Source organism: Adiantum capillus-veneris, chromosome 7 (genome assembly GCF_014529385.1).
Source record: "Adiantum capillus-veneris isolate H3 chromosome 7, ASM1452938v2, whole genome shotgun sequence".
Taxonomy (NCBI): domain Eukaryota; kingdom Viridiplantae; phylum Streptophyta; class Polypodiopsida; order Polypodiales; family Pteridaceae; genus Adiantum; species Adiantum capillus-veneris.
In genome coordinates, this window is record NC_140937.1 from 123,374,772 (window position 1) to 123,387,264 (window position 12,493).

Genomic DNA, 12,493 nt, shown 5'->3' on the forward strand with positions numbered 1-12,493 from the left:
AGAAATTGGGAAGAACTCAAAGTAGCTTTAAAGGAGGAATATTTCATGGAGGACTCTGAGAGAGTAACCAAAAGGACATTGTTAGAATGGGTAGTCAAGCCAAAGCAAGGACTATCAATAACAGAGCTACTTAGGGAATTTGAGCGGCGCTATGCACAACTCACAAGGACAGAAAGGGCCACACTAGATGCAGAGAAGACAGATCTTTTCTTACAAGCTTCAGGTAAAGAGTTTCAAGAAAATTTGGAGCTTCTTCTTGAAGATAAAGATGCTGAGCAAGGACTAAATACCGACTGGAATGAAGTTGAAGGTGTTGTTTCGTTGCTTGCCAAACGACAAAGAAGAAGGGACAAGATGGTAGTAAACACTACAAGTCCTTCAACCTCAACTTCTGACAAAATGGTAAAGCCTACTTTTATCGCTCCTAAGTTTGATGAGTCCATGCTAGATGAGCTTGTGAAGGGAATGCGTGACTTGAAGGTGAATCTTGCAAAGCTTGAAGAAAAAGGCCAACCATCAGGGCCACTTCCTAGGCAAAGACAACAGCCCAAAGAAGGGGTTGTTAATAGATGTATTTGGTGTGATAGTACAGACCATGTAAGAAGGGATTGTGATGATTTTAGTGATGCTTTGTCAAAATATGTTGTCTTTTTTAAGGATGGTAAAATCCACTTAAGAGAGACAGGTCTACCCTTGAGAACTAACTTTGGGAAGGGGGGAATGCAAACCTTAGTTGAAGATATGGCAACTAAGCATGCCACCTCTTCAGTTGAGGCAGCTACTTATGGAGTAAAAATTGAACATTTTTGTGATGAAGAGGTGAGTGACCATCATGGTCAAATTTGGCCAAATGTCATGCAATTAGCTAAAAAGGGAAAGCTTACAAAAGAGATTCTACATGAAGCAGGTGATTGCATACGTCTAGAAACAGGATGGAATGATCCAGTGGACTCATTGTCAATGCATGCCTACATTACAAAATGCCAACAAAATGAGGCAATTGTAGAAGAGAAGCGTAGACGTGAGAATGCTGATGAAGGACCATCAAAAAGAGCTTTTAGAAGTGGGGGAAGAAGCGACTCAATGCCTTCTCAAACACCCTCAACAAAAGGAGCATTTCCACCTGAAGTACTCATGGAGGAGTCTACAATAGGAAAGAAGAAAGAGCCAACAAAAGGTAAGACAAAAGGCCCAACTTATAAACTACAATCTGATATTGAGGTTGCTATAGATTTAAAGAAAGTCTTGGAGGAAAGGATCTTGAATAGCAAGATTGAGTTTACTCTGGGAGAAGTTCTTGGCATTGCAAAGAGTGAATTCCACGAGGAGATCATTGACATCATCAAGAGGAAGAGGCACCCTTGCTGAAGTTTCTCGTCCACAAGTTGAAGGGGAAACCTCGAAGACACAAGGAATGCAGCTGCAAAATAAGGAGGATGATGGAGCTGTGGTAGGATGCTACCAATCTAGTGGGAGAGTGAAGCAAGTGCATTTCTCAAATGATGATGAAGAAGTTGAAGCTATTCCTAGGAGCTACTATTCACGAAGTCACTGGGCAAGGGCTACTACAGAAACTTTGGTCAAGGTAGGTGATCTTGAAGAGCCATTTGTTGCCTTGATTGACCATGGTTCATAAATAAACATAATGTCAAAGAGTCTCTACAACAAGTGTAAATGGCCGATGGACACAGATCATGGTTGGATGGTGAAAGTGGCAAACAATTCATCCGGTGAATTGTATGCAGCATGTCCAGGTGTGAAGGTGACAATAGGTGATGTAAAGATTGACCAAAACTTCTTTATACAGGATACATCTTCATATCATCTCATCCTTGGACAACCCTACATTGTGGGAGTTCGAATGGAAACAAAGGTAATGGATGATGGTTCAGCGTATGCTGGGATACGTAGCAAAGATGGTAAACGAGCTGTCCAATTTCTCACAGTTTGTGTGAACCATGAAAGAAATCGTGACAACCTCAGAGAACATCCTCTACCAAAGGTGAGCAAAGAGTTTCATGACCATAGGGAAATGATGGGTTTTGGCCAAGTACCATTGTAAAGCGGGATTGCAGTGGTACAGAAAGAAAAAGGGTCTCGCCTGATCCAAAAATAGGTGAAACTTTTTCAACGAGCTTCTTGGTAACAAGGAATGGATCAGTATGTTTTACAAAACTTGAAGATTTGAAGAGATGTGAGAGGCAATATGTGTATAATGTACAGATAGACATGAAAAAGAGTGGGTTACTAGAGCCTACTGAAAATGTTTTGGGTTTGTGTGAACAAGTTTCTTTTGTAGATACTATGGGTGAGCTTGATGCTATAATGGGGTCTAGTTTGCATCTTGAAAATGAAGTTGTGGAAGTTTTCTCTATGGAAATGTATCAAGTAATAAAAGCCTTTAAAGAAAATCAAACATTTGGCCCAGAAGTCCATGTTGAAACTAAACACAAAAGTGTAGCAAAGAAGGTGAAACCAGTAGCTTCACCCTTACCACCCAACAATAGGGAAAAGATTGAGCAGGCGTCTTTACAACCAAGTTTGAGGAATCCTAAAAAGATTGGGCATACCTTCACAAAGGAGTCTTTTCAAGAGTTGCAGATTGGTTGCGAGGAGTTTCTAACACAGGAGGAGACAAAATGCTTCAAAGAAATGCTTTCAAAGCATGGTAAGGCTTTTGCATTTGAGCCACATGAGATAGGATGTGTTGATCCTTCTATTGTAGCTCCTATGGTAATTTTCACAATACCTCATGTGCCTTGGAATCTGCGGCCTGTTCCAGTTCCAAAGGCTCATTTGCCAAAGTTAGTAGAGCTACTGAATGAGAAAATCAAAATGGGAATCTTGGAGCCTTCTTGTGCTCCATACTCAAACGAGTGGTTCACAGTTCCAAAGAAGAATGGTTCTCTACGCTTCATCCAAGATATGCAACCAGTGAACAAGGTGACAATTAGAAATGTAGGTACATGTCCAATTGTGGATGAGTTTGCAGAGGCGTTTGCAGGGAGGGCAATCTACTCAATGGGGGATCTCTACTCAGGGTATGATCAATTTCAGCTTGCAATTGAAAGCAGAGACTTGACAACCATGAGGACACCTTTAGGTTTGGTAAGGATGTGTACCTTGCCACAGGGAGCAACCAACTCGGTTGCACATATGATGAATGGGATGAATAAGGTCTTACGTGACTTTATTCCTCAAATCACAATGCCTTTCATTGATGATTTTCCTATCAAAGGATGTGAAGAAAGTGACAAAGATGAAGCTTTGGATCTCAAGGGATGTCGCAGGTTTGTGGTAAATCACATAAATGATTTTGATAAAATTTTGTCTAAGTTGAAGAAGTGAATCTTACATTGTCAAGGAAAAAGTCTATGTTTGGTGTCAAAGAAGTGCTCATTGTGGGGCACATGTGCGGGCCATATGGTAGGAAACCTTGTCCATCAAAGGTAGATGCCATCCAAAGAATGAAAGAAACATGCACTAGCATCACTGAGGTTAAAAGGTTTCTAGGAGGGGAGCATGTGTTTGCTATGTTATTTGGATTCCACATTATGCACATGTAGCTGATCCTCTTTATCAGCTGCTTAGAAAGAATCAGAAGTTTAAATGGACAGAAGCACATGTGAAATCCATGAAAAAGCTAAAGGAGTTGCTCCAGTCAGCAACAACTTTGAAAAAGGTAGACTATGAGTGTCAAAGGCTAGTAATTATGACAGTAGACACCAGTCCTACAGGGATTGGATGGGCAATAGGGCAAGATGACAAAGAAGGACACAGGTATGTCGTAAGATTTGGAGCAAAGGTACTAAGTGCTTGCCAAAGAAACTATCCACAGATAAAGAGAGAGTTATGGGGTATGGTTACATACTTGAAAAGTGGGAAAGAGTACCTAATTTGGTGCATGTGTGGTTGTAGAAACAGATTGTCTACCACTTCTTGGGATGATTACAAGCTGCTCAACGCCAGACATTGCTATGTTGCGGTGGATTGCCTACATTAAGTCCTTAAATCCTGAGTTTAAGCACATTGCAGGTAAAGACAATACAGTGGCAGATATGCTATCAAGGGCAAGGTATGAAAATGAGTCACAAATGATTGACGAGGGAGATGATGTAGGCACAAAGTTCTATTCTATCTCTCATGTCAAAGGTAACAATGTCTGCATGACTAATCTACTTGAATCATTCTTGAAATAGCTTTATGAAGGTGATTGGATTCTTATTGGAAGCTACTTGAGTACTCTAACAAAACAGGATGATTGGTCTGAACAAGAATTCAAGAGGATACGCAGGAAAGCATATGGGTACTTTTTGAGGGATGGTTACTTGTGGAAGCATCCTAAACAAAAGGGTGCTACACCACAACGGGTTATATGTAAAAAAGAGACTCAAGTAAAGCTCGTGCAAGAGTTTCATGAGAGTCTATGGGCTGGACATAGGGGTGTGTGGGCAACCTTCTCCAAGTTGAAAGAAAAATATTGGTGGAAGGGTATGTATAAAGATGTATCTCAATTTGTAGAGTCATGTGTAACTTGTCAAATGTATTCAAATGTCCGACATCGTGATGGATTGCACCCTACATATCCACTAGCCATGCACTATAAATGGGTTGTGGATCTATCACAATGCCTTTAGGACTCTGAAAGATGAGATACTTGGTTCTTGCACGAGAAGACCTAACTAATCAGGTTGAAGGAAGAGCATTAAGAGCTAAAACCACAGAACCTGTGTGCAAATTCCTTCTTGATGAGGTGATTTGTCGTTATGGTTGTGTGGGAAAAATCACTGCAGATAGAGGTGAACTGGATGCCAAAGAAGCAAGGGAGTTCTTTTCTAGATTAGGAATCAATCTTTCTCTTACTACAGCTTACAACCCTAAAGGCAATGGAAAGAGTGAAAGAGGGCATCCTCCTATCATCAAAGCTTTGGCCAAGGCTTGCGAAGGAAGAGTTGGCGAGTGGCCAAAACTGTTACCATATGCTTTATGGACTGATCGTACAACACATAGCTCAGTTACTGGCTACATGCCTGCGGAGCTAATGTATGGTCAAAAGCCAATGATGCCGATTGAAGATACAATTCCCACATGGAATGTACTACCTTGGAAAGAGGGGCTTAGCAGGGATGATCTCCTTGCACTGCGTATAAGGAAACTCGAGAGAAGACCTGGAGACATTGAAACTGCAAAAGAATGACTCAAAAATGCAAGGTTGAAAAACAAGGACTACTTTGATAAGCGACATCGACTCAGGAGCAAAGCAATTGACAAAGGTGACTGGGTTTTAGTGTATGATAGTAGCTTTGATAACCAACACACAGTCATGCATAAGTTCTCAAAAAGATGGTTTGGACCGTATGTTGTAAAGCATGTGCATGAAAATGCTACTTACAGCTTGTCTGAACTAGATGGTACAGAAGTAAAGATTCCCATTGCGGGAAAAAGGATTAAAATGTTTAAGAGAAGAGGAGACAATGATCTAGAAGATGTTGATGACGAAGAAGAGCAAAACACAGGTGAAGATCAAAGTGAACATGAAGCTCTGGAATCATCCAGTGAAGAAGAAAGCAAGGAAGATGTACAACAGGTCTGATCTTACAAAGAGACAACGTGGCACATACCGGAGGATGTGCAGGTTCAGAGGGGGTGGATGTCGTGCTGTGGCACGTATATAGTGGGAACGGGAATTAAACGATTTATCTTGTGACTTTTTTATGCATAAGTATACTTCATATAATACTCATATGCATAAATAAAAGCTTTCTACCATACCTTAGTATTATCTTTGAAGTAATATAAATGTACATTACTATTAGAAAGTACTACAAGAGAAGTATCAATGATTGTGCCTCTTTTTGTCTGGGGGAAAAGCATTTGTATATTTCTTCTAATATCTCAGCTATACCCTACCATATATAAATTATTTTCTTCTTTTCACATTTATTTAATAATATAACCCTTCAATAATGCATACCTTCTTGGATACATACAAGAGGGAAGGGCCTACTACAAGGCTTTATGAAAAGGAAGATCCAAAGCTTCTTGGACCATCCCAATTTGAAAATCCCGACCTAAGGGCGTGGAGAAAAGGCCAAAACCAAGTCAAGCTCTTTTAGTAGGCCAATTTTGCCTTCTGAAGCATGTCAATCCGAGTTACAGGTCAAAAGTTACAGGGAAAAGAGTGAAAAATCCTCTCACAACTACACTGTAAGAAGAGATGGTAAACAGGTGAATCAAGTGAAAAGAGGTAATCTTGGTCTTTTTCCATAAAATAAGATATTTGGAGGATAAAAGACACAAGCATGTGAATGTGACACCTCAAATATGCCTTGAAGGACAAGACACACAAGTTGGGACCCCCTGTTGGAGCCACACAGAAGATGCCTAGGTGGGGCCCACATACATCATGCACCCACATGGAACCTCAAAGACCAAAAATTTTGAATTTCATGATATTTTGAGTCCTAATATTGCCCATTTTAAGACATATCCAAAGAAAATTTGATTTATGCTAAGTCTTTAGCCTAATCAAGTGATTATGTAAAACATAGCTCTCTCACCTATAAAAAGGGCAACCTTCTCTTCATTGGGGAAGTTATGAGTGAGTGAGAATCGCTCAATTCCATAGTGTCACACTCATCTTAGTGCCATAATTTCTCTTGAAGAAAGGCTGAAGTCTTGTCTCATCTTCTCTCTCCATTAAGGTGGTGGCGATTGCTCTCATGTAAGATATATGTTGCTAGTTTTTCTTTCATTTGCATATCTAGTCCAATACTTGTCTTTAACTCCTTCTCTATCTCTCATTATTTATCTTTAATACCACCACCACACTTAGATCTATCTCTAATTCTATCTTTACTCCTCCTTTCATCTCTCTTGTTGTGTCCTAATTGTTTCATTGGAAGGTATTCAAGCAGCAATCTTGTCAATGTAACCGGCACAACCTTCTTGCGGGAAACAATTATGTGCACAAGGTTAGTAACCATATCTTCATCTTTCACAAGCACCTCTCTCTCTTAAGGTTCTCATTCTCTTCCACAAACTCTAGAATCTCCTTGCTACAGGTACTTCTCTCCCCGCAGTATCCTTATTGCCTAAGGGCAACAATAGGGCTTTGGAGAGAAACTCTCTTCTTCTTCTCCTTTCACTTCTTTCACACCTTTATCTTTGAACATACTAAGTATATCATCGATGAATAACCATAATCCACATAGAGGCGATTTCTTTCATTTCCATTCTGTGCAATCTATTAGGGTCAACATTTGGATTAATCGAAAGATTCAGTTTCAGCAACGCATAGTGTTTCTATTTGGTCCTGAAAGGCTCAACGAAATACTTCTCTCACCAGATCCCATCATACTACCTATTATTGACTATAACTTCTCTTTTGATGTGAGTGTGGTTATTCTATTATGAATCAACAGGATTTGTACTCACAACTAATCCCCATCGCTAGACAAAACATATACATTATAGTAAGCACAAAGCTACAGTTCCAAAGAGCAATCCGTAGCATATTTGGACAACAAAGATTAAATATCATTAACTCATCCATTAACCCTTTTATCCTACCCATGATACGATATGATTGTAATCTCGATGTTTTCATTTTTGTTTTGTTCTGACTATCTTTCATGAGTTCTCTCCATCACGTGTGTGTTTGTAAGGAAAAGTGAGCGGCTTCTTTGGCTACATTTTTTCTTTAGCTCTAGAAGCTATGTTATCTACATCTTAGCTCTTTCTCATAACCCTTGAGCTTCCTCACAAACTCTCACAGCAAGAGGCCCGGTGCCTTCCTGGCAAGACCGCCTACTTCTTGACAATGTACTAAACTGCCAACAGTGCCAAGTTAATAAGGCAGAGTGCCTTAAGGTAGGTGGCCTTTTACATCCTTTAGAGATTCCACAAGGTAAGTGGGAGAGTATCTCTATGGATTTTGTAGTAGGACTACCTACTATAATTGTGGCCATGATGCCATTTGGGTAATTGTAGACTGTCTCACAAAGATGGGTCGATTCATTCCCACTAAGACTACGGTTAAGACACCGGAATTAGCACGTCTATTTGTAGAGCATATATATAAACTCTACGGTCTTCCAGCTAGTATCATTAGTGACAGAGATCGAAAGTTCGATAATCACTTTTGGAGAGTTGTGTTCAAAAGCTGGAAACTAAACTTAATCTAAGTACGGATGATCATCCACAAACGGATGGTCAAACAGAAAGAGTTAATCAAGTGCTAGAGGATATGCTACGAGAGTACATAAGCAAAAAGAAAACCAATTGGTAAGACTACTTATCTATATTGGAATTTGCTTATAATAGTTCAAAGCATGTGACTACAGGGTTTAGTCCATTTATGCTTTTGTATGGATTTCAACCTAGATCACCCGTTACAGTGGGGTTGGCTAAGGAGAAGATACAGCAATCGAAGGATTTTCTCCAAGACCATTTTTACATGCTTCGAGTTGCTCGACAAAATGTTAAGCAAGCTCAAGATCGATATAAGAAGTACGCAGATGAGCATCGTCGTCTTGCTACTTTTGAAGAAGGAGACAAGGTTTTCCTCAAAGTTCCGGAGCATTCAGAAAGTCTGAAGACGGGAAAATTTGCTAAACTCTCACCACGCTATTGTGGACCGTGTACCATTCTCAAACATATAGGTCAAGTGGCCTATAAGTTAGCTCTTCCAGAGCACTCACGAGTTCATCTTGTTTTTCATGTTAGTCGTTTACAAAAACAGCTAGGATAGATGATAATGTCATTGACACAGGTGTGTTGGTTGACCTTATCGCACCGCCAAGCATTCCTCATGATCCCGAAAAGATTTTGGATTCTCATGAGCTTCGCACCAGACATCATGTCAGACGACAGGTGTTGGTAAAATGGCTAGATAGACATGAAGAAGGCTCTACATGGGAGAATGTCTCCGCACTTAAGAAACATTTTCCTACGTTCGATTTCGAGGATGAAAACGATTCTCCAAAAGGGGGAAGGGGGGGGTAATGTAAGGAAATGGGTCCTATGGGCAAGGCCACCGGCACGGCCGGACAGTGTGTACGCTAGGGGAAGGCTATAAGATAGCACGGTTGGGTGGAGACTAGCACACGCATTACCACCGCCCTTTCAGCTCGCCATTGAGATTATCTTGTTTTTTCTTGTTGCCATGAAGCTACTCATATAAGCTTCCATTTTCCATGTACTCGTAGATGAACAACCTCTCATTGTCTACCTAAGAAGAATCCCACAAAGAGACGAGGTTAGGGTGCTTGACTTTACCTATTGTTTTTATCTCTGCCTGGAAATCCCTTGTCTTACCCTTCTCATCAATCTTATAGACATGCTTCTTAACCACTACTTCAGTTTGATCGTATAAGGTGGCCTTGTGGACTATGTCAAAGCCTTTCCAGCCTATCCTAGCCTCTTCACAGAAGCCCTCAGTGGCCTCCTTGAGCTCTCCATAGAATATGTTGACACGGTGCAAGCTTTGGCAAGAGATGAGGGATGTGGGAATTAGGCTGTTTATAAAAGCCCTTTTTAGAGAGATCTAACAGAGTTAGGTACGAGCAACTACCAATTATGGCAGTTGTGAAGTTCAAGGTAGATAATGAAATGAGAAGGCTTCAAAAGAGAAATAAAGGAAATGTTAAAATGTTTGTCCTGCTTTGGCCGTTACCCATTGGAGGCTAGATGAAAGGATGTTGTTTAAGACGCCAAGCCATGAGAAGGTGTCGCAATGGAGGAAGACATTGAAGGAGAGAGCACTAGAGAAGTTGTTATGCAAAAGGCATAGTAATGGAGCTAGTGGCATGGAACGAGAGTGGTCCGCCTTTGGAATTGCAATAAAGGTCAAGGCAGGTAAGGGTCTTGCAATAAAGAAAGGAATTAACGTAGGGGAAGGTTCCAAAAAGGTCGTTGGAGGACAGGTCAAGAGTAGAGAGAGGGATGCTACAAGCAAAAGCTATGACTTGACGCTTAACAACACCAAGAAGGCATTGCCAACAAGGAGCAACTTGTGCAGTTGTTCCAAAGCAACAAGCTCTATGAAAGGGAAGTGGCGCTACCCAATTGAGATGGAACGTAGAGTTATTTCTGAAGATGTGGTGGAGGGGCAATGGTTTAAGTTAGTAGCCAAATAAAAACAGTGTCTAAGCGGTCAATTATGTCTTTATCGACAATTATTTATGCCCACCCATTGATGCCATATATGAAAGAGTCAATAGAATTTTGCGGTGAATATTGCTCTTATTCTTTACCAATTTTGAAACATAGTTAGCACACAAGACCAAGATCACAAAAAGAAATCCAATAGGATCATGATACAAACCAAGTTGAGTGACAAACCAGGTGATTCTCCGATCAATGATTTGCAAAAATATAGGGAATCCAAGCCAAATCTTAAGTAAAAATAGACCAGCCGACAATTCATCCAATACCAAGGTTAGGCTTCATGCCTCTAGGTCCACTACATGCAGAGGCATTGAAATACATGTGCTTTACTACTACTGAAGTAAAGATATCTATGTAAAAACTTTCTATGATATGCCCATACATCCGGGTTGCATTTATGGCAACAAATGGTGAAATGCCTGAAGCATTTAGAGAGGAACCCATGGTTCATGTCTTTGATTTCCAAATTGATCAAGGAGAACAATGGTTCTCTCTTATATAGGCTTTGGCGAGCAGGCTTGATGTCCCCCATGCATGCATATTAGTATTGTTGATGGTCCTATTGCTCACTCTTATCCTTTGGGAGGCATGGATGCTAGCTATTAAGATGAGGTTGGCAAAGATCCTTGGTGTTTTGAATTCACCACTGTTTATTCTTTGCGATTTGCAGGCCTCCATGATCAAGACGAAGGCTGAAGAGGCCCTGACCATAAATTTTACTCTATAATTGCATCATATGCTGGATGAAAGTGTTTGCCTAGATAACCTTTGGATTGCATTATAAAAATGTGCAAGAGTATGAATCCGAGGTGCTTACTCTGGTGGAGCAAGATGCCAACCATACATAAGCCCTTTTTTGGCTAGGTTTGTGGAAACTTTGGATAATTACTGTGTTGTGTTCGAGTCTATTGATGTGGCAGTCCCGTAGGAGAGCAAAGATAGAGTGAATGCCAAGGAGCACTGTTTGGCTCATGACATTGCCAATGTTATAGTAAACTTGTGAAGGTGTAGAATGAGTTGAGCGCCATGAGCTTGCTGTTGGTAAATGGAGAGAATGTAGATTAATGGTTGGATTCAAGCCGCACACTAAGCTTACATGTAAACCATACAATGAAGTCCCTCCTTAAGTCTACAATGAAAAGTATAGATTGAAAGAAGATGGAAAAGGTAAAAAAGAAGATTAAAGCTAGCAGCTTCTGCGTGGAATTAAGGTGTGGATACGTGGTGTAAGAGCAAGATTTTAGCAATGGAGGTGAAGCTCCTTGTGCATGAAAACATGACGCACTAAAACGTCCTTCACTATCTTCTTGGCTCCAACAACTCGAAAGTCTTTCACTCTTCCTTTCCAACATGAAATGAATGGATTTTTGGATGAGGCTTTTCTTCTCTTGCTCTATTGTATCATAATCCAACTACCCTTGGTTATGGATATTCATTGAAATCGGGGTTGTATAGATGCACACAGCTTGGAGAATAAGAAGAAGCTCAAGGCACACACACACTCTCAAGATTTCATAGGGAGCATTTGCGAGGTGCTTGTGTAGCTCATTTGGAGATCTAGCTTGAGGTAGATCTCATAATGCCAAGAGTATTGATACCCTTTGCAATTATGTTTCCACTAAAGAGAGTGTTGTTAGAAGACCTAAAATTCTTGATACACAAAGCAATAATTTTCAGATTTGACACTTTTCTAAAAGAGACTTTGTGCGCACTTAAGTGCCTTTGGTCATGATTCTCTCATTAACTGTCAAAGGCTGCTCAGTGAGATAGATTGGTCGATAGACAAATCTAGGCTACAAATAAGGCACCACCCACACGGAGGGGGGTAAATCATAAAAGCGACCATGAATTGACCGATTTGACTGGGCCACTCTCTCACACACACTGGTGTCTGTTTGGGTTTTGAGTTCGTTTTGCAACTGCATCTAAAGAAGGTGCAATTAGTGGAGGGGGTAACTCAACACAGTTATCCCCTAGCGTGTGGAGGTACTCTAAGCATAACCACACATACAAGGTCTTTGTCACACATGGTTGATGGGAAGCTTTCGAGATTCTATAGCTTGAATGCTCGTCAAGGAACTCTTGTCATACACAAGTCCTCCATCTTTTGTTTAACTGCACACAATTGGAGTTAGTCCTCCAAAAGATGTAAATCTTCTAATGGGCAAGAAACATCAATAAAACATTTGTCTGCATACCTCCCTTCTTGTGAGAATGCCTCTTAGCCAACCAAAAAGCATAATAACTATGAGCAATAAATCTACAAAGTTCAATGAAAGGAGGTTGGATAGCCCATCATCTCTCTATATACTAAACAACGACG